The following is a 19,737-nucleotide window of genomic DNA, read 5'->3' on the forward strand; positions in this document are numbered from 1 at the left end:
GGAACATCACCATTTAGTAGAACTAAAAGAGAAAGGTTGATCAAATCTATTGCAGTCCTCATTGCTTCACCCAAAAAGATTTTGGCCACTTTGCATGAGAGAGCATACACTTGACTCTATCATTGATAGTGCGATTCATTCTCTCTACAACTCCATTATGTTGAAGAGTCTTAGGAACCATCTTCTCAAGCTTGATCCCATGTCCTTTACAATAATCTTCAAATGGACTCCTGTATTCACCACCATTATCTGCTCGAACACATTTCAATTTCCTTCCTATTTCTCTTTCAACACTTGCATGAAAGTGTTTGAAGATTATGAGCACCTGGTCTTTAGATTTCAAAACAAAAGCCCACACTTTTTGAGAATAATCATCAATAAAAGTAACAAAATATGATGCATCACCTAGTGTCTTAGCACTCATAGTACAAACATCAGTGTGAACTAAATCTAGAACATGTGATATCCTATGAGGTACAAAACTATGAAATGATACTCTAGCATGCTTTCCAACAAAATAATGAGTACAAGTATTTAAAGTTGTACCTTTCATGGGAAGTGAGTACTTCTTGGCTAAGACGCTTAGTCCTTTATCGCTCAAGTGACCAGGACGCATATGCCACAAATCATAAGAGGAATCATCAGCTTTATTTACCTCTTCTTTGCACAACTTTTCTTGTAACCGGTAGAGAGAAGTGAGACTATTGTCTTCTTTAGCAACAATGGGAGCCCCTTTGGTAATCTTGCATTGTGATCATCAATGGCGCCATCAACATGGTACGCACAATTGTAATCTCACTTCTTTATCACAACTTCGCACAACTAACCAGCAAGTGTACTGGGTCGTCCAAGTAAGAAACCTTACGCGAGTAAGGGTCGATCCCACAGAGATTGTTGGTATAAAGCAAGCTATGGTCACCTTGTAAATCTTAGTCAGGCAAACTCAAATGGTTATGAATGATGAATAAAACATAAAGATAAAGATAGAGATACTTATGTAATTCATTGGTGGGAATTTCAGATAAGCGTATGAAGATGCTTGTCCCTTCCGTCTCTCTGCTTTCCTACTGTCTTCATCCAATCCTTCTTACTCCTTTCCATGGCAAGCTGTATGCAAGGGTTTCACCGTTGTCAGTGGCTACCTCCCATCCTCTTAGTGGAAATGTTCAACGCACCCTGTCACGGCACGGCTATCCATCTGTCGGTTCTCAATCAGGCCGGAATAGAATCCAGTGATTCTTTTGCGTCTGTCACTAACGCCCCGTGGTGCGCGAAATTGTGAACAATACTTTTTCACAACTCTCATAATCCCCGGTCATGAACCCCAAAAACTTGGTAGCTCAATACCATGGCATTACACAACTTCGCACAACTAACCAGCAAGTGCACTGGGTCGTCCAAGTAATAAACCTTACGCGAGTAAGGGTCGATCCCACGGAGATTGTTAGTATTGAAGCAAGCTATGGTCATCTTGTAAATCTTAGTCAGGCAAACTCAAATGTATATGGTGATGAACGAAAATAACATAAAAGATAAAGATAGTGATACTTATGTAATTCATTGGTAGGAACTTCAGATAAGCGTATGAAGATGCCTTCCCTTCCGTCTCTCTGCTTTCCTACAGTCTTCATCCAATCCTTCTTACTCCTTTCCATGGCAAGCTCGTGTAGGGTCTCACTGTTGTCAGCAGCTACCTCCCATCCTCGCAGTGAAAGCTAATGCACACACTCTGTCACAGTGCTGCCAATCACCGGTGTGGTTCCCTCCCCTACTGGAATAGAATCCAGTGATTCTTTTGCGTCTGTCACTAACGCCCAGTAAGTTACAGGTTTGAAGCACGTCACAGTCATTCAGTCATTGAATCCTACTCAGAATACCACAGACAAGGTTAGACCTTCCGGTTTCTCTTGAATGCCGCCATCAGTTCTTGCCTATACCACGAAGACTCTGATCTCACGGAATGGTTGGCTCGTTTGTCAGGCGAGCACTCGGTTGTCAGGCGATCAACCATGCATCGTGCAATCAGGAATCCAAGAGATATTCACTAAGCCTCAAATGCTTGTAGAACAAGAGTGGTTGTCAGTCACTTTGTTCATGGGTGAGAATAGTGATGGGCGTCAATCATCACCTTCATCAAGTTGAAGAACAAGTGATATCTTGGAACAAGAACAAGAGGAATTGAATGGAAGAACAATAGTAATTGCATTAATACTCGAGGTACAGCAGAGCTCCACACCTTAATCTATGGTGTGTAGAAGCTCCACCGTTGAAAATACATAAGCATAAGGTCTAGGCATGGCCGAATGGCCAGCCTCCCAAAGAGGGTTCAATCATCAAAACATGATCAAAAGATCAAAATACAATAGTAAAAGGTCCTACTTATAGAAAACTAGTAACCTAAGGTGTACAAAGATGAGTAAATGACATAAAAATCCACTTCCGGGCCCACTTGGTGTGTGCTTGGGCTGAGCAATGAAGCATTTTTCGTGTAGAGACTCTTCTTGGCGTTTAACTCCAGCTTTTATGCCAGTTTGGGCGTTTAACTCCCAATTAGGTGCCAGTTCCGGCGTTTAACGCTGGGAATTCTGAGGGTGACTTTGAACGCCGGTTTGGGCCATCAAATATTGGGCAAAGTATGGACTATCATATATTGCTGGAAAGACCAGGATGTCTACTTTCCAACGCCGTTGAGAGCGCGCCAATTGGGCTTCTGTAGCTCCAGAAAATCCACTTCGAATGCAGGGAGGTCAGAATCCAACAGCATCTGCAGTCCTTTTCAGTCTCTGAATCAGATTTTTGCTCAGGTCCCTCAATTTCAGCCAGAAAATACCTGAAATCACAGAAAAACACACAAACTCATAGTAAAGTCCAGAAAAGTGAATTTTAACTAAAAACTAATAAAAATATACTAAAAACTAACTAAATCCTACTGAAAACATACTAAAAACAATGCCAAAAAGTATACAAATTATCCGCTCATCACAACACCAAACTTAAATTGTTGCTTGTCCCCAAGCAACTGAAAATCAAATAGGATAAAAAGAAGAGAATATACTATAGACTCCAAATTATCAATGAAACTAAGCTCCAAATTAGATGAGCGGGACTAGTAGCTTTTTGCCTCCGAACAGTTTTGGCATCTCACTCTATCCTTTGAAATTCAGAATGATTGGCTTCTTTAGGAACTCAGAATCCAGATAGTGTTATTGATTCTCCTAGTTAAGTATGATGATTCTTGAACACAGCTACTTTATGAGTCTTGGCCGTGGCCCAAAGCACTCTGTCTTCCAGTATTACCACCGGATACATACATGCCACAGACACATAATTGGGTGAACCTTTTCAGATTGTGACTCGGCTTTGCTAAAGTCCCCAATTAGAGGTGTCCAGGGTTCTTAAGCACACTCTTATTGCCTTGGATCACAACTTTATTTCTTTCTTTTTCTTTTTCTCCCCTTTTTTTTCGTTTTTCTCCTTCTCTCTTCTCTTTTTTTTTTTTTTGTATTCACTGCTTTTTCTTGCTTCAAGAATCATTTTTATGATTTTTCAGATCCTCAGTAACATGTCTCCTTTTTCATCATTCTTTCAAGAGCCAACAATTTTAACATTCATGAACCACAAATTCAAAAGACATATGCACTGTTTAAGCATACATTCAGAAAACAAAAGTATTGCCACCACATCAAACTAATTAAGCTAGTTTTAAAGATGAATTCGAAATCCTGTACTTCTTGTTCTTTTGTGATAAAAACAGTTTTCATTTAAGAAAGGTGATGGATTCATATAACTTTTTGGCATAGACACTAAGACACTAATGATCACAAGACACAAACATGGATAAACATAAGCATAAAATTCAAAAAACAGAAGAATAAATAGCAAGGAAATCAAGGATCGGGTCCACCTTAGTGATGGCGGCTCTTTCTTGCTCTTGAAGATCCTATGGAGTGCTTGAGCTCCTCAATGTCTCTTCCTTGTCTTTGTTGCTCCTCCCTCATGATTCTTTGATCTTCTCTTAATCTCACTGAAAGGATGATGGAGTGTTCTTGATGCTCCACCCTTAGTTGTCCCATGTTGGAACTCAATTCTCCTAGGGAGGTGTTTAGTTGCTCCCAATAGTCTTGTGGAGGAAAGTGCATCCCTTGAGGTATCTCAGGGATCTCATGATGAGGGGGGTCTCTTGTTTGCTCCATCTTTTTTTTCTTAGTGATGGGCTTGAGGTCATGCCTTCTCAGTTGAACCGGCTTTGGATGCCATAAATGGTTATGGAAAAGCAAAAAGCAATGCTTTTACCACACCAAACTTAAAAGGTTTGCTCGTCCTCGAGCAAAAGTAGAAAGAAGAGAGTAGAAGTAGAAGGAATGAGGAAGAAGGGAATGGCTTTGTGTTCGGCCAAAGAGAAGGGGAGAAGTGGTGTTTAGGTTGTGTGAAGATGAAGGGGTGAAGAAGGGTTTATATATGGGTGTTGAGGTGATTGGTGAATGGGTGAAGAAGAGAGAGGGTGGTGGGGTTGGTGGGGATCCTGTGGGGTCCACAGATCCTTAGGTGTCAAGGAAAAGTCATCCCTGCACCAAATGGCATCAAAATCCACGTTTTGAGCCATTTCTGGCGTTAAACGCCGGGCTGGTGCCCATTCCTGGCGTTTAACGCCAGGTTCTTGCCCTTTCCTGGCGTTTAACGCCAGTCTGGTGCCCCTTTCTGGCGTTAAACGCCCAGAATGGTGCCAGACTGGGCGTTAAACGCCCAACTGCTAGGCTTACTGGCGTTTGAACGCCAGCAGCATCTTCCTCCAGGGTGTGCTGTTTTTCTTCCTGTTTTTCATTCTGTTTTTGCTTTTTTCATTATTTTTGTGACTTCTTATGATCATCAACCTACAAAAAAGATAAAATAACAAAAGAAAATAATTAATTATAAAACATTGGGTTGCCTCCCAACAAGCGCTTCTTTAGTGTCACTAGCTTGACAGAGGACTCTCATGGAGCCTCAGAAATGCTCAGAACCGTGTTGGAACCTCCCAACACCAAACTTAGAGTTTGAATGTGGGGGTTCAACACCAAACTTAGAGTTTGGTTGTGGCCTCCCAACACCAACTTAGAGTTTGACTGTGGGGGCTCTGTTTGGCTCTGTTTTGAGAGAAGCTTTTCATGCTTCCTCTCCATGATGACAGAGGGATATCCTTGGGCCTTAAACACCAAGGATTCTTCATTCACTTGAATGATCAACTCTCCTCTATCAACATCAATCACAGCCTTTGCTGTGGCTAGGAAGGGTCTGCCAAGGATGATGGATTCATCCATGCATTTCCCAGTCTCTAGGACTATGAAATCAGTAGGGATGTAATGGTCTTCAACTTTAACAAGAACATCCTCTACAAGTCCATAGGCTTGTTTTCTTGAGTTGTCTGCCATCTCTAGTGAGATTTTTGCAGCTTGCACCTCTAAAATTCCTAACTTCTCCATTACAGAGAAGGGCATGAGGTTTACACTTGACCCTAAGTCACACAAGGCCTTTTTGAAGGTCATGGTGCCTATGGTACAAGGTATAGAAAACTTCCCAGGATCTTGCCTCTTTTGAGGTAGTTTCTGCCTAGACAAGTCATTCAGTTCTTTGGTGAGCAAAGGGGATTCATCCTCCCAAGTCTCATTTCCAAATAACTTGTCATTTAGCTTCATGAATGCTCCAAGGTATTTAGCAACTTGCTCTTCAGTGACATACTCATCCTCTTCAGAGGAAGAATACTCATCAGAGCTCATGAATGGCAGGAGTAAGTCCAATGGAATCTCTATGGTCTCAATTTGAGCCTCAGATTCCCAAGGTTCCTCATTGGGGAACTCATTGGAGGTCAGTGGACGTCCAGTGAGGTCTTCCTCAGTGGCGTTCACTGCCTCTTCTTCCTCCCAGAATTCGGCCATGTTAATGGCTTTGCACTCTCCTTTTGGATTTTCTTCTGTATTGCTTGGAAGAGTACTTGGAGGGAGTTCAGTAATTTTCTTGCTCAGCTGACCCACTTGTCCTTCCAGATTTCTGATGGAGGACCTAGTTTCAGTCATGAAACTTTGAGTGGTTTTGATCAGATCAGAGACCATAGTTGCTAAGTCAGAGGTATTCTGCTTAGAACTCTCTGTCTGTTGCTGAAAAGATGATGGAAAAGGCTTGCTATTGCTAAACCTGTTTCTTCCACCATTATTGTTATTGAAACCTTGTTGGGGTCTCTGTTGATCCTTCCATGAAAGATTTGGATGATTCCTCCATGAAGGATTGTAGGCGTTTCCATAGGGTTCTCCCATGTAATTCACCTCTTCTATTGAAGGGTTCTCAGGATCATAAGCTTCTTCCTCAGATGAAGCTTCCTTAGTACTGCTTGGTGCATTTTGCATCCCAGACAGACTTTGAGAAATCATATTGACTTGTTGAGTCAATATTTTATTCTGAGCCAATATGGTATTCAGAGTGTCAATCTCAAGAACTCCTTTCTTCTGACTAGTCCCATTGTTCACAGGATTTCTTTTAGAAGTGTACATGAATTGGTTATTTGCAACCATTTCAATCAGTTCTTGAGCTTCAGTAGGCGTCTTCTTCAGATGAAGAGATCCTCCAGAAGAGCTATCCAAGGACATCTTGGACAGTTCAGAGAGACCATCATAGAAAATACCTATGATGCTCCATTCAGAAAGCATATCAGTGGGACACTTTCTGATCAATTGTTTGTATCTTTCCCAAGCTTCATAGAGGGATTCTCCTTCCTTCTGTCTGAAGGTTTGGACTTCCACTCTAAGCTTACTCAATTTTTGAGGTGGAAAGAACTTTGCCAAGAAGGCATTGACTAGCTTTTCCCAAGAGTCCAGGCTTTCTTTAGGTTGAGAGTCCAACCATGTTCTAGCTCTGTCTCTTACAGCAAAAGGGAATAGCATCAGTCTGTAGACCTCAGGGTCAACCCCATTAGTCTTGACTGTGTCACAGATTTGCAAGAACTCAGCTAAAAACTGATGAGGATCTTCCAGTGGAAGTCCATGGAACTTGCAATTCTGTTGCATTAGAGAAACTAATTGAGGCTTAAGCTCAAAGTTGTTTGCTCCAATGGCAGGGATAGAGATGCTTCTCCCATAGAAATCGGGAGTAGGTGCAGTAAAGTCACCAAGCATCTTCCTTGCATTGTTGGCATTGTTGTTGTTTTCGGCTGCCATGAGTTCTTCTTCCTTGAAGAGTTCGTTCGGGTGCTCTAAAGAGAGTTGTGCTTTGGCTTCTCTTAGCTTTCTCTTCAAGGTCCTTTCAGGTTCAGGATCTGCCTCAACAAGAATGCCTTTGTCTTTGCTCCTGCTCATAAGAAAGAGAAGGAAACAAGAAAATATGGAATCCTCTATGTCACAGTATAGAGATTCCTTGAAGTGTCAGAGGAAAAGAAGAGTAGAAGACAGAAGTGGAAAATTCGAACTTATCAAAGAAGATGGAGTTCGAATTTTGCATTAAGGGATAGTGTTAGTCCATAAATAGAAGGATGTGAGAAGGAGGGAAGTAATTTTCGAAAATTAAGTGAAAATTTTGAAAGCATTTTTGAAAAACATTACTTAATTTTCGAAAATGAAAGTGGAAAAGAAATCAAGTGATTTTTGAAAAAGATTTTGAAATCAGAAATCAAAAAGATTTGATTGAAAACTATTTTGAAAAAGATGTGGTTAAGAAGATATGATTAGTTTAAAAAAAATGTGATTGAGAAGATATGATTTGAAAACAATTTTAAAAGATATGATTTGAAAGCAATTTGAAAAGATATGATTTTAAAAATTAATGACTTGCCTAACAAGAAAAGATATGAATCAAACATAAAACCTTCCTCAACAGAAAAGGCAAAAAATGTTCAATCAAATCATTAATTGTTAATAAGTATTTTTGAAAAAGGAAAGAAATTGATTTTGAAAAAGATTTGATTGAAAAGATTTGATTTGAAAAAGATTTGATTTTGAAAAACTTTGAGAACTTAAAAAAAAATTGATTTTGAAAACAAAATCTTCCCCCTTGTGCCATCCTGGCGTTAAACGCCCAGAATGGTATCCATTCTGGCGTTTAACGCCCAAAATGCTACCCTTTTGGGCGTTAAACGCCCAACCAGGTACCCTGGCTGGCGTTTAAACGCCAGTCTGTCCTTCTTCACTGGGCGTTTTGAACGCCCAGCTTTTTCTGTGCAATTCCTCTGCTGTATGTTCTGAATCTTCAATTCTCTGTATTATTGACTTGAAAAGACACAAATTAAAAATATTTTTGGATTTTTAATAATAAGGACAAACCAAAATGCAACAAGAATCAAATGACAATGCATGCAAGACACCAAACTTAGCAGTTTGTATACTACTGACACTAACAAAACGAAAATGCATATGAGACACACAAAACACTCAAGTCAATAGAATTCAAAGATCAGAACAAGGAAATCATCAAGAACAACTTGAAGATCAATGAGGACACATGCATGAATGCAATAAGAACAGAAACATGCAATTGACACTAAACTTAAGATGAGACTCTAGACTCAAAAAAGAAATATTTTTGGATTTTATGATTTTATAATTTTTTTTTGGATTTTTCGAAAATTATGTAGAAAAAGAAAATAAAGGTATCAAAATTCTTAATGAGAATTCCAGGAATCATGCAATGTTAGTCTAAAGCTTTAGTCTAAAGAAATTAGACATGGCCGGCCAAGCTTCAGCAGGACATTGCATTCAAGAGCTAAATTGATGAAGATCAATCAGCTTTGGTGATGATAAGAACATCACCTTGAAACACTAGAATTCATTCTTAAGAGCTCTGAAAAAAAAATACCTAATCTAAGCAACAAGATGAACCGTCAGTTGTCCAGCCTAAACAATCCCGGGCAATAACACCAAAAACTTGATGTTGTTGCCAGATCTTGGCACTGATGTTACCAAAAGCTTGCTCAAAACTTGAACAATCCCCGGCAACGGCGCCAAAAACTTGGTGCGCGAAATTGTGAACAATACTTTTTCACAACTCTCATAATCCCCGGTCATGAACCCCAAAAACTTGGTAGCTCAATACCATGGCATTACACAACTTCGCACAACTAACCAGCAAGTGCACTGGGTCGTCCAAGTAATAAACCTTACGCGAGTAAGGGTCGATCCCACGGAGATTGTTAGTATTGAAGCAAGCTATGGTCATCTTGTAAATCTTAGTCAGGCAAACTCAAATGTATATGGTGATGAACGAAAATAACATAAAAGATAAAGATAGTGATACTTATGTAATTCATTGGTAGGAACTTCAGATAAGCGTATGAAGATGCCTTCCCTTCCGTCTCTCTGCTTTCCTACAGTCTTCATCCAATCCTTCTTACTCCTTTCCATGACAAGCTCGTGTAGGGTCTCACTGTTGTCAGCAGCTACCTCCCATCCTCGCAGTGAAAGCTAATGCACACACTCTGTCACAGTGCTGCCAATCACCGGTGTGGTTCCCTCCCCTACTGGAATAGAATCCAGTGATTCTTTTGCGTCTGTCACTAACGCCCAGTAAGTTACAGGTTTGAAGCACGTCACAGTCATTCAGTCATTGAATCCTACTCAGAATACCACAGACAAGGTTAGACCTTCCGGTTTCTCTTGAATGCCGCCATCAGTTCTTGCCTATACCACGAAGACTCTGATCTCACGGAATGGTTGGCTCGTTTGTCAGGCGAGCACTCGGTTGTCAGGCGATCAACCATGCATCGTGCAATCAGGAATCCAAGAGATATTCACTAAGCCTCAAATGCTTGTAGAACAAGAGTGGTTGTCAGTCACTTTGTTCATGGGTGAGAATAGTGATGGGCGTCAATCATCACCTTCATCAAGTTGAAGAACAAGTGATATCTTGGAACAAGAACAAGAGGAATTGAATGGAAGAACAATAGTAATTGCATTAATACTCGAGGTACAGCAGAGCTCCACACCTTAATCTATGGTGTGTAGAAGCTCCACCGTTGAAAATACATAAGCATAAGGTCTAGGCATGGCCGAATGGCCAGCCTCCCAAAGAGGGTTCAATCATCAAAACATGATCAAAAGATCAAAATACAATAGTAAAAGGTCCTACTTATAGAAAACTAGTAACCTAAGGTGTACAAAGATGAGTAAATGACATAAAAATCCACTTCCGGGCCCACTTGGTGTGTGCTTGGGCTGAGCAATGAAGCATTTTTCGTGTAGAGACTCTTCTTGGCGTTTAACTCCAGCTTTTATGCCAGTTTGGGCGTTTAACTCCCAATTAGGTGCCAGTTCCGGCGTTTAACGCTGGGAATTCTGAGGGTGACTTTGAACGCCGGTTTGGGCCATCAAATCTTGGGCAAAGTATGGACTATCATATATTGCTGGAAAGCCCAGGATGTCTACTTTCCAACGCCGTTGAGAGCGCGCGAATTGGGCTTCTGTAGCTCCAGAAAATCCACTTCGAATGCAGGGAGGTCAGAATCCAACAGCATCTGCAGTCCTTTTCAGTCTCTGAATCAGATTTTTGCTCAGGTCCCTCAATTTCAGCCAGAAAATACCTGAAATCACAGAAAAACACACAAACTCATAGTAAAGTCCAGAAAAGTGAATTTTAACTAAAAACTAATAAAAATATACTAAAAACTAACTAAATCCTACTGAAAACATACTAAAAACAATGCCAAAAAGTATACAAATTATCCGCTCATCACCCCGCCCTCAGGAGTTTGAAGCTCGTCACAGTCATTCAATCATTGAATCCTACTCAGAATACCACAGACAAGGTTTAGACCTTCCGAATTCTCTTGAATGCTGCCATCAGTTCTAGCTTATACCACGAAGATTCCGGTTAAAGAATCCAAGAGATATCCACCCAATCTAAGGTAGAATGGAGGTGGTTGTCAGGCACACGTTCATAGGTGAGAATGATGATGAGTGTCACGGATCATCACATTCATCAAGTTGAAGAACAAGTGATATCTTGGAACAAGAACAAGCGGAATTGAATAAAAGAACAATAGTAATTGCATTAATACTCGAGGTACAGCAGAGCTCCACACCTTAATCTATGGTGTGTAGAAACTCCACCGTTGAAAATACATAAGAACAAGGTCTAGGCATGGCCGTGAGGCCAGCCTCCCAATGATCAAAAGATCTAAAGATCAAAAGATTCCAAAGATCAGAAGATGAAAATACAATAGTAAAAGGTCCTATATATAGAGAACTAGTAGCCTAGGGTGTACAGAGATGAGTAAATGACATAAAAATCCACTTCTGGGCCCACTTGGTGTGTGCTTGGGCTGAGCATTGAAGCATTTTCGTGTAGAGACTCTTCTTGGAGTTAAACGCCAGCTTTGGTGCCAGTTTGGGCGTTTAACTCCCATCCTTGTGCCAGTTCCGGCGTTTAACGCTGGGAATTCTGAGGGTGACTTTGAACGCCGGTTTGGGCCATCAAATCTTGCGCAAACTATGGACTATCATATATTGCTGGAAAGCCCAGGATGTCTACTTTCCAACGCCATTGAGAGCGCGCCAATTGGGCTTCTGTAGCTCCAGAAAATCCACTTCGAGTGCAGGGAGGTCAGAATCCAACAGCATCTGCAGTCCTTTTTAGTCTCTGAATCAGATTTTTGCTCAGGTCCCTCAATTTCAGCCAGAAAATACCTGAAATCACAGAAAAACACACAAACTCATAGTAAAGTCTAGAAAAGTGAATTTTAACTAAAAACTAATAAAAATATACTAAAAACTAACTCAAACATACTAAAAACATACTAAAAACAATGCCAAAATGCGTACAAATTATCCGCTCATCAGTTCACCGCCTCCTGAAAAATGCTCAAGTGCTCCGGTATTGATTTACCTTCAACATACCTCATATTGACAAGCTTCCTAATCAACAACGCTTTGTTTTGCACATTCTTCCTCTCACATAACTCCTTCAATTTGTTCCACATATTCTCGGCATTCATTTTGGTGTCAACATGTGGATACATGCTAAGATCAAGCCATTTTCTAATCAAAGCAACTGCCTTCCAATTCAGCTTCTTCTATTCAGCATCAGATTTGGTACCTTTAGATTTATCCCTATACAATATATCTTCCATGAGAGTCTTCCAAATTGAGTAATTTTGGGAATTCAATTTGACTATATTCGGTCCATGAGTATTTTCCTCCATTTAATCAGTACAGAGATAAACAACTAAAGCTTTAGATATCACTTTGTTGGAAAAAACTCAACAAAATGTTCAAATAAGAACCTATCTAATAGTAGGAGCACCAAAAATAATTTTTCACAAACTATGTGATTAAATAGGCAATACCAAAGATACTCCAAGTAGCAAATATAATGGCATAAATTAAATAATCAGACACCAAAATTTTAACGTGGGAAAACTCCCAAAACAAGGACAAAAAACTCATGGTACCTAGTGCAGAAAAATCTTCCACTATCAAAATAATGGGTACCAGTCTTCCTAGTAGCACTAGGGCATCTCAACAATCTACAAAATACATCATCAAAACTGATGAAATCAACATAAATCCTCCATAAAGTAGGTATCTCAAATCAGATAAAAGAGAAGACAATACAACTAGCAAGTTATATCCTAATATTTATCTCTATACCAGAAATAACATACTAAAATTTCATAAGAAATAAAGTTAGTTTACCGATTCAATCGAATCAAAAATAGCTTGTCCTTTTTCTCTAATTTTCTTCTCCTCTTCAACACTGAAGACACTCCTCACTCTCTCTGCTATCCTTTGTTTCAGAAAGAAGGCTTCCAAATCTCTCTCTCCTTACCGTGGTTTATTAGCCACTTTTCTTTTTATTTTTTTATTTTATTTATTTTTGTTTTTAAAATTGTGTGGCCCCACTTGAAGTTGGGACCCACCAACATTAGGCAACAAAGATCTTGATTTAGTCACTATCCAAAATAAATAGCAAGGACCCCAAATCAAAGCAAGATTGTGTGGTTGCCAAAATGGTCTGGTTGTAGGTGTCATCCCATTTTTTTTGGTGGTTTGGAATAAATTTAAACTCTAATAAAATATTTTTTTTAATGTCGCAATTAAAATATGAATGATGGAAATAACTTTTTTATTCATTTTTTCTTTATTTTCCTAATTGTTAATGTGGAAGGGCAATGACATTGCTTGGTTTTAGACTAGTAGAAAAAGGTAGTGTGAGTTATTTATTTATACAAATAATGTGCATGAAGTGACTAGAAAGCAGACTCTATTAGTATGAAAATAATGAATTTTGGATGAATAATTTTGTTTAGAGACTTGGGAGGTTGGAAGCTAATGTAAAGAATCGAAAATTGATAAACCAAGTATTGTTTCTGGTTGTGTTTCTACTTTCTAGTGTCTGGTTAAGTAATGATGTGTAAGATTTGAGAAGAATGTGATCAATGTATATAATTAGTAGTGATTTATAATTCTATTTAATCCTTTTATGAATGAAAATAATTGGTCGCACCAAATATTGATGTCATCCTGCTCCTATTCTATGAACACATTTAATGAACACGTGATAATACATCCTATCTTATACATGAAAAGTTTAGAATAGAAAACTTCTTTAAAAGCTTATAACCAAACAAGGTATTGTCATCATTAAAAAATTGTCATAGATGCAAATGTCAACGTGGCAACGGAAAAAAAGGCCCTATCATATACATTTAGGAATAAATCTTATATATATCATTAAAAATTTTTATTCTTTTTTTTATGGTTTGAAATCCAGAGTTGGAACAAACTTCACAAAGTTGGCTAATTTTATGTTGTACCCTAATTTAGAGGCCTTTCTTCTAGTTGGCAACTTCATTAATATTAGTATTAGGATCTTATTTATTTCAGGTGCCTATACTAATTAAATAAAATTAACTCAAAGTTCAAACTTAGTAAACTTAAAACTTATAACCAAACTTTTGTGAAACTCAAAAGTTTGTACTTAATTGAAAGTCTTTTGGTTCAGCATAAATTGGTTAAGAGAGGTTAATCTTAAAAGATTAGATGTTTGAAATAATAAGAAAAATATGTGCATCAGGAATGGTGTTGCAATAATAAAATGAGAATCAACATCAGCTGGTGATTCACTTTCAATGAGGTTGGACATTAGCTAAGGGCGAAGCTAGATAATATTTAATAGGGGAGAGTTTTTTTTAGTTTTTTTTTTGTTTTAACAAAAAATAATTAAAAATAAATATATAACAACAACAACAACAACAACAGAGTTTTGTCCCACTAAGTGGGGTCGGCTACATGAATCAAACGATACTATTGTGTTTCTGTCATGTATCATGTCTACAGAGAGACCGTTTACATTTAGATCTCATTTGACCACCACATGGATGGTCTTCTTATGTCTTTCTCTGCCCTTCGCCCCTTGTCCATCTTCCATCTCATCCACCCTCCTGACTGGATGTTCTATCGGTCTTCTTCTCACATGTCCAAACCACCTGAGACGTGATTCAACCATCTTTTCCACAATGGGTGCTACTCCAACTCTCTCCCTTATATCTTCGTTCCTTATTTTATCCAATCGCGTATGACCACTCATCCATCTCAACATCTTCACCTCTGCCACACTCAACTTATGTTTGTGCTTGGTGGACGAAATTGTGATCACATCAATGTAGTATTCTTTGTTGTTGTATGGAATCATTATTGTGGCTCTTGGCTATGTGTGTACACAACTCCGTTCAACTAGCCAGCAAGTGTACTGGGTCGTCCAAGTAATACCTTACGTGAGTAAGGGTCGATCCCACAGAGATTGTTGGTATGAAGCAAGCTATGGTCATCTTGTAAATCCCAGTCAGGAGGATAAAATTATGGAATTTAGAAAATCAAATATGATTAATAAAAATAAACAGAAAATAAAATGGATAGAGATACTTATGTAAATCAATAGTGGAAATTTCAGATAGGCGTATGGAGATGTTGTGCTCCTCTTGAATCTCTACTTTCTTATTACATTCATCCTATCCTTCTTACTCCTTTCCATGGCAAGCTGTATGTAGGGCATCACCGTTGTCAATGGCTACATCCCATCCTCTCAGTGAAAACGTTCCTATGCTCTGTCACAGCACCGCTAATCATCTGTCGGTTCTCAATCAGGTTGGAATAGAATCCCTTGATTCTTTTGCGCTTGTCATCACGCCCAGCCTTTAGGAGTTTGAAGCTTGTCACAGTCATTCAATCCCAGAATCCTACTCGGAATACCACAGACAAGGTTTAGACTTTCCGGATCCTCATGAATGCCGCCATCTATCTAGCTTATACCACGAAGATTCTGTTGGGGAATCTAAGAGATATGCGCCCGGCCTAAGGTAGAACGGAAGTGGTTGTCAGTCACGCGCGTTCATGGGTGAGAATGATGATGAGTGTCACGGATCATCACATTCATCAAGTTGAAGTGCAACGTATATCTTGGAATAAGAATAAAAGAGAATTGAATAGAAAGTAATAGTAATTGTATTGAAACTTGAGGTACAGCAGAGCTCCACACCCTTAATCTATGGTGTGCAGAAACTCCACCGTTGAAAATACATAAGTGAAAGGTTCAGGCATGGCCGAATGGCCAGCCCCCAAAACGTGATCACAGGATTCAAAATACAATCCAGGATGATAATATGATAGTAAAAAGTTCTCTTTATAATAAACTAGCTCCTAGGGTTTACATGAGTAAGTAATTGATGCATAAATCCACTTCCGGGGCCCACTTGGTGTATGTTTGGGCTGAGCTTGATCTATCCACGAGCTGAGGCTTCTCTTGGAGTTGAACTCCAAGTTATAACGTGTTTTGGGCGTTCAACTCCGGATCATGACGTTTTTCTGGCGTTTAACTCCAGACAGCAGCATGTACTTGGCGTTCAACGCCAAGTTACGTCGTCAATTTCCGAATAAAGTATGGACTATTATATATTGCTGGAAAGCTCTGGATGTCTACTTTCTAACGTCGTTGAGAGAGCTCCAATTGGAGTTCTTTAGCTCCAGAAAATCCATTTCGAGTGCAGGGAGGTCAGATTCCAACAGCATCAGCAGTCCTTTTGTCAGCCTTTTTCAGAGTTTTGCTCAAGTCCCTCAATTTCAGCCAGAAATTACCTGAAATCACAGAAAAACACACAAACTCATAGTAAAGTCCAGAAATGTGAATTTAACATGAAAACTAATGAAAACATCCCTAAAAGTAGCTTGAACTTACTAAAAACTACCTAAAAACAATGCCAAAAAGCGTATAAATTATCCGCTCATCACAACACCAAACTTAAATTGTTGCTTGTCCCCAAGCAACTGAAAATCAATTAGGATAAAAAGAAGAGAATATACTATAAATTCCAGAATATCAATGAATATTAATTATAATTAGATGAGCGGGACTTGTAGCTTTCTGCTTCTGAACAGTTTTGGCATCTCACTTTTTCCTTTGAAGTTCAGAATGATTGGCTTCTCTAGGAACTTAGAATTTCGGATAGTGTTATTGACTTTCCTAGTTAAGCATGTTGATTCTTGAACACAGCTACTTATGAGTCTTGGCCATGGCCCTAAGCACTTTGTTTTCCAGTATTACCACCGGATACATAAATGCCACAGACGCATAACTGGGTGAACCTTTTCAGATTGTGACTCAGCTTTGCTAGAGTCCCCAGTTAGTGGTGTCCAGAGCTCTTAAGCACACTCTTTTTGCTTTGGATCACGACTTTAACCACTCAGTCTCAAGCTTTTCACTTGGACCTTCATGACACAAGCACATGGTTAGGGACAACTTGATTTAGCCGCTTAGGCCTGGATTTTATTTCCTTGGGCCCTCCTATCCATTGATGCTCAAAGCCTTGGATCCTTTTTACCCTTGCCTTTTGGTTTTAAGGGCTATTGGCTTTTTCTGCTTGCTTTTTCTTTTTCTTTCTATTTTTTTTCGCCACTTTTTTTTTCGCAAGCTTTCTTTTTCACTGCTTTTTCTTGCTTCAAGAATCAATTTCATGATTTTTCAGATCATCAATAACATTTCTCTTTGTTCATCATTCTTTCAAGAGCCAACAATTTTAACATTCATAAACAACAAGATCAAAAATATGCACTGTTCAAGCATTCATTCAGAAAACAAAAAGTATTGTCACCACATCAATATAATTAAATTAAATTCAAGGATAAATTCGAAATTCATGTACTTCTTGTTCTTTTGAATTAAAACATTTTTCATTTAAGAGAGGTGAAGGATTAATGGATTTATTCATAACTTTAAGACATAGTTACTAACTACTAATGATCATGTAATAAAGACACAAGTATAGATAAACATATAACATAAAAAAAATGAAAAGCAGAAGAAAAATTTAAGAACAAGGAATAAGTCCACCTTAGTGAGGGTGGCGCCTTCTTGAAGGACCATTGATGTCCTTGAGCTCTACTATGTCTCTGAATTGTTGTAATTTAGTTTCTCTTAGTTTCCTCTTCAGAGTCCTTTCAGGTTCTGGATCAGCTTCAACAAGAATGCCTTTTTCCTTGTTCCTGCTCATATGAAAGAGAAGAGGAAAAGAAAAGGAAGAGGAATCTTCTATGTCATAGTAAAGAGGATCCTTATTATTAGTAGAAGAAGAAAGGGGATAATGGAAGGAGAGGGATGAATAGTCTGTATAAAGAGTAAGGATAGGGGAGGTGATAAGAGATGAAGAGAAGTGTTAGTAAATAAATAAATAAATAAATAAATAGAAGAAGATGAGAGAGGGATTTTCGAAAATATTTTTGAAAAGGAGTTAGTAATTTCGAAAATTAAAGATGAATTAAAATTAAAATTAAAAGTTGAAACAATTAGTTAATTAAAAAGAATTTTTTGAAAAAGAGGGAGGTATTTTCGAAAATTAGAGAGGGAAAGGTAGTTAGGTGGTTTTGAAAAAGATAAGAAACAACCAAAAAGTCAAATTTGAAAAAGATAAGAAAATAAGTTAGATAAGATATTTTGAAATCAAATTTTGAAAAAGATAAAATTTTGAAAAAGATAAGATAAAAAGATAAGATAATTAGATAAGATAAAAAGATATGAAAAGATAAGATTAAAAAGATATTTTTTTGAAAAGATATGATTTTAAAAGATATGGTTTTAAAAAGATATGATTGAAATTAGTTTTGAAAAAGATTTAATTTTTTAAAAGTAAAATTAATTACTTAACTAACAAGAAACTAAAAGATAAGATTCTAGAATTTAAAGATTGAACCTTTCTTAACAAGAAAGTAACAAACATCAAATTTTTGAATCAATCACATTTACTTGTTAGCTAATTTTCGAAAATATGATGTAAAAGATAAGAAAAAGATTTTGAAAAATATTTTAAAAAAAATTTCGAAAATTAATAAAAAAAAGGAAAAGATTTAATTTTTGAAAAAGTTTTGAAAAGATAAGATTTTTAAAATTGAAACTTTGACTTGACTTGTAAGAAACAACTAATTTTTAAAATTTTTGACTAAATCAACTCAAATTTTCGAAAATTAGGAGATAAAAAAGGAAAAGATAATTTTTTTATTTTTTTGAATTTTTTTTATGATGAGAGAGAAAAACACAAAAATGACCCAAAACATAAAGATTTTGGATCAAAACACAAGATGCATGCAAGAACACTATGAATGTCAAGGTGAACACCAAGAACACTTTGAAGATCATGATGAACATCAAGAACATAATTTTGAAAAATTTTTGATGCAAAGAAAACATGCAAGACACTAAACTTAGAAATCTTTAATGCATGGACTCTAACAAACGAAAAATGCATATGAAAAACAACAAACAACACAAAACAAGAAAACCTCAAGATCAAACAAGAAGACTTGTCAAGAACAACTTGAAGATCATGAAGAACACCATGAATGCATGAATTTTCAAAAAAATGCAAGAAAAAATTTTTAAAGCATGCAATTGACACCAAACTTAAAAATTGACTCAAGACTCAAACAAGAAACACAAAATATTTTTGGTTTTTATGATTTTATGATTTTTTTTGTATTTTTATTATTTTTTTCGAAAATATTTTTGGAAAAACGAAAAATAAAAGAAAAAATTTTGAAAAAGATTTTTGAAAAGAAAATTACCTAATCTGAGCAACAAGATGAACCGTCAGTTGTCCATACTCGAACAATCCCCGGCAACGGCGCCAAAAACTTGGTGGACGAAATTGTGATCACATCAATGTAGTATTCTTTGTTGTTGTATGGAATCATTATTGTGGCTCTTGGCTATGTGTGTACACAACTCCGTTCAACTAGCCAGCAAGTGTACTGGGTCGTCCAAGTAATACCTTACGTGAGTAAGGGTCGATCCCACAGAGATTGTTGGTATGAAGCAAGCTATGGTCATCTTGTAAATCCCAGTCAGGAGGATAAAATTATGGAATTTAGAAAATCAAATATGATTAATAAAAATAAACAGAAAATAAAATGGATAGAGATACTTATGTAAATCAATAGTGGAAATTTCAGATAGGCGTATGGAGATGTTGTGCTCCTCTTGAATCTCTACTTTCTTATTACATTCATCCTATCCTTCTTACTCCTTTCCATGGCAAGCTGTATGTAGGGCATCACCGTTGTCAATGGCTACATCCCATCCTCTCAGTGAAAACGTTCCTATGCTCTGTCACAGCACCGCTAATCATCTGTCGGTTCTCAATCAGGTTGGAATAGAATCCCTTGATTCTTTTGCGCTTGTCATCACGCCCAGCCTTTAGGAGTTTGAAGCTTGTCACAGTCATTCAATCCCAGAATCCTA

At 37.8% G+C, this 19,737-nt stretch overlaps 1 non-coding gene across 1 annotated transcript; it reads left to right on the plus strand.

Annotated features, from left to right (window-relative positions):
• Positions 1–6,671: 6,671 nt before the first annotated feature.
• On the plus strand, positions 6,672–6,779 carry LOC112793471 (small nucleolar RNA R71). The gene has a single exon (XR_003198160.1). It is a non-coding gene; the product is annotated as a small nucleolar RNA R71 (small nucleolar RNA).
• Positions 6,780–19,737: the final 12,958 nt, after the last annotated feature.

Source organism: Arachis hypogaea, chromosome 3 (assembly GCF_003086295.3).
Source record: "Arachis hypogaea cultivar Tifrunner chromosome 3, arahy.Tifrunner.gnm2.J5K5, whole genome shotgun sequence".
Lineage (NCBI taxonomy): Eukaryota > Viridiplantae > Streptophyta > Magnoliopsida > Fabales > Fabaceae > Arachis > Arachis hypogaea.